The sequence below is a fragment of the Peromyscus maniculatus genome, chromosome X (genome assembly GCF_049852395.1).
Source record: "Peromyscus maniculatus bairdii isolate BWxNUB_F1_BW_parent chromosome X, HU_Pman_BW_mat_3.1, whole genome shotgun sequence".
In the NCBI taxonomy this organism is placed as follows: domain Eukaryota; kingdom Metazoa; phylum Chordata; class Mammalia; order Rodentia; family Cricetidae; genus Peromyscus; species Peromyscus maniculatus.
Window position 1 is genome coordinate 117,936,709 of NC_134875.1, and position 8,131 is coordinate 117,944,839.

Sequence of the window (8,131 nt, forward strand, 5' to 3'; positions counted from 1 at the left end):
TAAGAAAGAATATGTACTGGTAATCACCCTCTCTACCTATGAGCCTTGCTCCTTCATTCACATGGTTTTATCCACCCATCACTATGAGATCAAACCCCAACTACAAACAATTCTGATTATGTGAAAAACTGTTTAGCATAATAAGCTATTGCCCAATAGCCAAAGAAAGTCACAGGTACTATGGTTTGGATGCAATTTGAGTATATTTTCCAAAGGTTCCATTTGCTATGAACTAGCTTCTAAACACCATAGTATTAAGGTGGTGTGGAGCCTTAAGAGATGGTTAGACTATGAAGGTACCATCCTCAGAAAAAACTACTGTAGTTCTTGAAGTAGTAATGTAGCCAATTACTGCAAGTGATGATTGTTACAAAAAAAAGTATGGCTGGACTCTGTGTTTTCTTGCTTTCTAACTCATCACATGACTTCTTGCAGAGTCTTGCAGTTCCATCTTGTGGTACCACCATCCATCTTATGATGCATCCAGAAGGCCCTCACCAAGGCTCAACAAATGGGGCCCAACTAATCTTGAACTTCAAACCCCCAAAACTGTCAGCTAAACAAACATCTATAGAAATGTTAATTTACCCATTATCCAGCATCAAGAATTTTGTTATAGAAAATAAAAGGATTTTTGTTATAGCAACGCAAAATGGGATGCAACAGCAGGGTAAAGCCCAGAATTAATATGGAAGGGTACTGCTAAAAGGCAGGGATACCAGGAACCATGAATAATCAGCAATCCTTTCAATCAATCCCCAAACTCAAATAATCACCACTCTGTAAAATAGGCAGCCTAAGGCATTCCTGGAGCATTGTCTCTCTTTACTACACCCAACAATATAATATTTCACACTGCTTCCTTAAAGTGGGATCACCCACTTAAGTGTAAGATGACTTCAAGTCAAAACAGCACTAAAGCCTTGGGAGGCACTACCACCTCTGCCCGTCTTGTGTGTGTGTAGATACAGTGAACAAGAAGTGATAATGGCATGGCTCTTGTCTCTGCTGTACCATCAGGAATGAGAGCAGGCAGTGAGGAGCCAATTCTACCCTCTGGCATATGAGGAGTCACAAGTTCCTGCATCCAGAGGAGATGTCCGATTTTTCTTACCTTTCATTAAATTTAATTCGTGGTGTTATGCTGAGAGAGTAAGAAGAATCTGTATTTCAAAAAGAAGAAGAAAGAAAGAAAAGAAACCATGTATGTGTTTCAAAACGCAATTGATGAGAATTCTCTGTAATAACAGTGCTAAATTAAAAGCTAACTAAAGCAGTTACATTAAAATGTCATGGCAGAGTTGAAAAACACTGATTTAATTAAAAGATGGATTAATGTTCTGAAAGATTCTATGAACATTGTAAACATGTGAAAGCAGTTTGGGAGGCTTCTTCACAGGGTAGCAAAGAGGTGATAGGACATGAGCCTTTTTTTAGACCTCACCCATTAAACACCATGGAACTTTTTCTAATGTATCTTCAGCCAAAGTCATGGGAAGAAGTAAGGACACTAGTAATTAATATCTTGAACCTCTTTCTCTTTTCTCATGTCTATCTCCTGGAACCCAAAAAACTTCCAGTCCCAGAAAGTGAAAGCATTTCTCTCCTATTTCCTCCTTCTGTGTGTCGAAGTCTTAATTCTTCCCATTCTTTTCCTGGCTGTAACCTTATTACTCACAAGAAGGCAAAAAGAGGACAGCAATTAGAGGGAGATCTTTAAAATATGGTGAGTTAATGATTTTCAGAATACTATCCTCAACCACATTTTCAAAACAAGCAGTGATAGAAACTTTTCCCTAGCACAACATTAAGAAGTGGTGCTTGGAGATCAGCAAGAATATCCCCGAACTTGGCACCTAGTAAGTCAGAATGAGATGTGTGCTGCTCCTACTTTTAGTCGGAGATCTTCTCGCTCTTCATCTTGCTCCTTCCCTTCATGCCCACTCCTAGAAAAGAGATGCAGAGATGTCCAGTGGCAAAGTGATTGGAGCCTGGTTTATTTAAACTTTTGCTTGGTTAGTTGGTTTTATTTTTCTTAGTGTCTCATGTACCCCAGGCTGCAGTGGAAGGCTCCTGATCCCCCAGTCCCCAGATTGCAAGTGCTGGGATCATAGGCATGTGCCACCCCAGCCTAGAGCCTAGTTTCGAATCTCACAAAGGTCTATGTTGTGATTGTATGACAAGAAGCAAACACTCTGCATTTTTTCCCCTAGCCTCAGTTCCCACATTCTACAGTCTGGGAATTTAAAACCAAAATCCTTGCTCTGTGGTAATAAAAATGGAATAAGAAACAATATATAAGCAGATGCCTGGTTCAACACTCGGCCTAGAGCAGGTGTTCTCTGAGTGGGAGTAGTACACATTCATGGGCTAGATTTGTCTATTCAAAGCATAATGTATAACCCCACGACTCTTCCTCTAGCCTGCAGGTGGTGCCTGTTTATAACTTCTGCTCTCCCAGCAGATATGCACTCAAATTTTTCCCAGAGTTGGGGCAGAGGGACAGAAAAGATAATACAGATGCCTTCAATGTGGCTCCCATTCTTCTTACATAATCAATTTATGCAACACCTCAGGTTCAAACAGCTTAGGAAGCACTTTGTAAACTTCATTACTCTGCAGAGAAAAAAGAGAAATTACTGGGTCCACCACTGTGGTGGTGTCCCCAACCCCAGGGTTTGGGGACAAGGTTGCAAAACCCTGCACAGTAGCTCTTCCCAACAATTAGGAAAGCAGGTAAGAGGTGTTCTCATTTAACCAGAAGGCACCAGGGAAGTAGACTCTTACTTGGAAATTACCCTGGTTGGAAGATTAATAAGAAAAGAGAGATGCCTGGCTTTCATAACCATGAGTAGCTGATAAATTAGATTTATGATGACCTAGAGATTTAATTTGTTTTCTTTGAGCCAGCATAATGTTTGGAAAACAACAGATCAGGGTTTATCATGATAGGGTAAGGGAAAGCTCCATCAATCATTTGAGGGCCTATGTGTGGAGAAGATTGATTCTCCTTTTCTTAGCAGCCATTAATTGTCTGTAGCTCTTCATCCTAGGGATCTTGCAAAATTTCACTTCTCCACATTGGCATGTCAATTTGTGTGGTCCTTCTTCAGGTCTTGTTTAGGTGACCACATTGTTAAGATTTCATGGTGCAACTTTGCTGTGAAATATGAAAGACAATATCTCACAGCAGATGCCCTGGTCCTCCAGCTCTTACAATCTCTCCTCTTCCTCCTCCCTTCATGTCCTCTGAGCTTTAGGTTTTAGAGGTAGGGGTTGTGTTGTAGATGTATCAACTGGGGCTAGGTACTCCAACAGTCATTTGACCAGCTGTGGCTTTCTGTAAAGCCTCTGCTGCAAGAAGAAGATTCTCTGATGAGGGTTGAGAGCTACACTCCTCTGTGAGTTTAAGGATAAGTATTTAGAACCCATACTGGTTTAGGAACCTGGCAGTTGTAGGTTCTCCTCCAGGGTCTATGGGCTCACCAAGTACAGGTAGTAGGCTAGCATGGATAGTAGGTACCAAGCATGGATTCACTCCTGTTTGTGTGGTCCCATGATGTATTATACAAACCTGAGTGGTCATACCTAAACACATATACATACAAGCAACACTAAAGGGACTTGGCACATTGTACATATGTGCATGTATCTCTCTCTCTCTCTCTCTCTCTCTCTCTCTCTCTCTCTCTCTCTCTCTCTCTGTGTGTGTGTGTGTGTGTGTGTGTGTGTGTGTGACAACAATAAAGAATAAGAGGTCATGAATTTCAGAGGGAGTGAGGGGAATGCAGAAGAATTGGTAGGGGAAATGTTATAAATACGGTATTCATATATTAAATTCTCAAAAAATAAATTCACTTAAGCACATCTGAGGAATTTTATTTTATTTTTTTCATCTGAAAAATTTTAAATATTCATTTTTCTGTATTTGCTCCACCCAGGAGAATCCAGTTCAAGGTCTGGGGATCTGCACTGAAGGCCACCTCAGGGAATCATTGTACCCTCCCAAAATATTTTTTTAACCAAACTATATTTACTGTTTACAGTAGTAAAGGACAACAAATAATGTACAAACTGGTGAATAAACACAACAGAGCCAACAGACATCCCACCCAAGCCCACGCAGCAAAACAGGAAACAAGAACATTTTCCTCAGGATTTTAAGCAAGCGAGAGATGGTAGGTCAGTGTCAGGTGACTATAAAAGGCAGAGATGGCCATCAAGCAGCAATGGATCCTTACAGAAGGATGACAGGCAGAACTATGAACATTTAACTGGTCTAGACCCCACAATGCAGGACTGACGTCACCCACTGATGCATCATTTGAATATACATTTGTAAAGCGGCAGAGCACAGTCCATGAGGATGAGGCCACCTTCCCCTGGCTTTCTTTTGCAGCCACACTTTAGAGCAAGTCTCTTACACAACATCACTGTAAACTTGATACTTAACCAATTACCTTCTTAAACAGAAACCATAATTATGTATCAGAACCAAGTACTAGAAAGAATCTGAGGCCACATTTCATTTCCAAATGAGATAGGGTGAGTACTTTCTTCTACATCATGAAAAGGGAAGAGAGTGGGTTTCACTGTACCAGCCTTGCCCAGGTACCCACTCCCAGACACCAAGTAGAAAGGGGCGTGTGCAGGAATAGTTGGGTCACAGTATTTAAGGACTCCTTACATTTTTGAAAAGCATTGGTCTTTTCCCTTGAACTTCACCATATGTTTGAGAAAGCTCAAATTTATGGTATTTCACATTTTTATATTCTTTGCCTACAACAAATAGGTGGGATTCTGTCCCTCTCCCCCCTCTCAACATCCCATAGGCATGCCCACTGGGGAATGTGCCCACAAGCTCTCTATTTGATTAGGACAAGTCAAACTAGAGGTAACCACAGTTCTGGGGGGCAGAGTTGGGCCACAGGCTGAGAGTCTACATCCAGCCCCAAGTTTGGGGGGAAAAATAGTTTAGGGATGGGAGGAAACAGAAACAAAAACAAAAACAAAAAACAAATCCCCAAACCTCACATCTCATTTCCCTAAACCAAACACTCTTGTTGGCCAAGTTACATAATACTCGCGTCCCTGCATTATGGTCCGTAGTTCACTCCAAGCAGTGACTCTGGCTTCTGCTGACTCTTCTGTGATTGGCGTGGCTGCATGGTCACCATTCAATAGCAAATGTCAGGACAATGGTTGGGTATGGGGGCGGTCCATCGGGGAGCTGTTCCTCCTGTCTGCTGCTGGAATACGTCAATGGTGTCCTCATCCTCCATCTCCAGCTGGGCTGGAGTGTCTGTTTCGTTGATTGATTGTCCATCAAACCGGAATCGAATCTGCCTCATTGACAAGCCCTGCCTCTTGCAGTAGGCCTTCATCAGCTTGCTCAGTGGAGTGTGCTGCTTGATCTTGAACTGCACCACTGAGCCATCCTGCCCCGCCCCTTTCAGGTTGAAGTGGTCATTCTCTGTCTTCACTCCCTCCTTGGGCTTCTCTTCCGACATGGTTGCGCATCAGTGGCGACGGTGGGAAGAGCAGCGGGAACCGGTGGCACTGGAGCGGGCAAGTCACGCTCTCTCCCTCCCAAAATATTTTAACCTGTTTCGTTTTTTGTAATGCTGGGTATCAAATCCAAGGCCTTAAATGTGCCAGATAAGGACTCTACCCCTAGATATACATTGCAGACCTTGTCTTTTGTCTAGTTTCTACCTTCTTACACCTCTCTCTCTCTCTCTCTCTCTCTCTCTCTCTCTCTCTCTCTCTCTCTCTCTCTCTCTCTCTCTCTCTCTCCAGCTTTTCATTACAGGACCTAGAGGGCTCAAGGGAAATAAATCCAAACATTGTTACTAAGCTCTACGTGGACCACAGAGGTAAAGACAACCTTGTCTTCCTTTTGCTCCCCCCACCCACAAGACAAAGAAAACATTACAGAGTGCTGCATTCTTCCCCATCACAAGATACCCTCCACCATGGCCATCTCTAGTCTTTTCCTCATCTTCATATTTTCAAATTTCTTCAACTGATGTTTTTTGCCATTCACTGCTGGAGACTGATAGAAAGTATGGATCTCCTATGGCTTGAGTATGCCCTTCAAAAGTTCATGTGTTAGAATGTTCATTCTCAGTGTAGCAGCATAGTCCAGCAGGATTCAGCAGGAGGTGTCTGGGCCATAGACAGAACTGGAGCTTTTGTGAATGGATCAGTGCTTGCTGTGGTTTCAGTGTATGCTGTCCCTTAAATATTCATGAGTTGGAGACTTGATCTTCAGAGTTATGGTATGAAAAGTGATGAAAAACCTTATAAAAATGGAGGTAAATAGATGTTTCAGTCAGTAGGGTCATTAAGATTGCTCCTCTTGGGAGGGATTAAAGTACTTCTCATGAGACCTTGTTGAGTTCTCTTGAGAACAAGTTGTTATAAGAGGAAGCTTACGCACCCTGAATCTCTTCATGGTTTCCTCTCTGGTCATGTGATTTCTTCCTCTCTCATGCACCCTAGCCTTCATAATCTATACTGTTAATCTAATATCTCATATTGGAATATCAGAACATTAAGGTAGCCAAGATTTTTGTTGCAGTTTTGAGATTCTGCAAAAAGACAAATTATAACCAACTGAGAGGGAGAAGAGAGGAGAGGAGAGAGAGAGAGAGAGAGAGAGAGAGAGAGAGAGAGAGAGAGAAGAGAGAAGAGAGAAGAGAGAAGAGAGATGGGGTGGGGGGAGCAATCCCATTTAAAACTCCAAACTCGAGATACCCTGGAGGGCAACAGCTGGTTGTCAGTTGCCTTGGAAACAACATTCTAATTTCCAGTCATGAGAAATTTAAGTGAAGCTATGATCTGATAAGCAGCTAAGGTCTTCTTGTTCATTGTCGATGTCAAAACAGAAATGAAGGTTGTTCTGAAAACATCAGAATTCATGTTCTCATGAGTCTCTAGAGAAAAATTACTACATTGACTGAAATCAGAACTGTGAATTGTTTACAAGGCCAAGTTTTTATTTTTAAGACCAAGGACTAAGCAAGAAAGGGGCACTTTCTAAAATGTGTACAGGTAGTTTCCAGTGATTGGATATGTGTGTTCTAAGGGTTTATGTAAAGTTCCTGAAATTTAGAATACAATTTCTACCAAAATGATATACAAAAGCAGTTTAATTTGTTTTTGTAATAGCTCCCCCAAACTTAGCTCAGCCTGCCTGAATTTATTTAGAAGGAATAAATAAATATTTAGCCACAACTTTCGTGCCAGACACCAAGCCAAGCATGAGCATTGAAACCGCTGCTATTGACGCACCATCTAAGCTTGGCTCACTTCTGAGTTCTCCACACCCGTTTCTCACATGAAGCACTTACATCTTCCATTTCTCTGCCTGAAAACTCTGTCTAGAGACAACAAAATTATCTTATCTCTGCTCAGTTTAAATGTGAAATGTCCCCCCACCCACCCACCCACCCATATGCTCCTGCACTGTTTTGAAAGGTTGTAGAAACTTCAGAAGATGGAGCTAGAGGAAGTCAGTCACCAGAGGCAGGCCTTGATGGTTCATAGCCAGCCCTATAGTTCATCCTCAGCTCCCTGAAGGCAAATGCAATGTGACTAGTTACTTCATAGTCTTGCCACCACACCAGACCACTAGTCAATCCTCACTATAGACTAGATTAACTCAAACTGTACTCTAAAATTAACCCTCTTTTCCTTAAATCACTTCTTGTCAGGTCACAGCAATAATAAAAGTAACTAACACAGAAAATTGATAAGAAGGATTGGGACCATTGCTATGATAAACTTGGACATACTGTTCATAGGTTTTCAGTATTTGTTTGCTGGAGGAATGTAGAAGAGTTTGGAGCTATAGGCTAAAGAACCCTTAGAATGCTGTAAGCAGAACTTAATGGACCATTACAGAAAGCCACTGAGGCCAGTAAATGTAATGAATGGTGAGATTCCTTGCAAGGAGATCCTAAGACATGAAGCTGGAAAGATGAGGCCTCAGTTGTAATGGACACCTTAGGACATTAACGATGGCAAGACTGAGGAATGTCTACCAAAGAAATCTGTAAGCACAAAGTGGAGCTGGCCCAAGAGATAGGCTGCATGTGTGCTGTAGGCTGCCAAGCCAGAGGAGTAT

General features: G+C 42.0%; 1 pseudogene; it reads right to left on the minus strand.

Moving 5' to 3' along the window:
- Positions 1 to 4,013: 4,013 nt before the first annotated feature.
- LOC102915431 (small ubiquitin-related modifier 3 pseudogene) lies at positions 4,014 to 5,521 on the minus strand (annotated as a pseudogene).
- Positions 5,522 to 8,131: the final 2,610 nt, after the last annotated feature.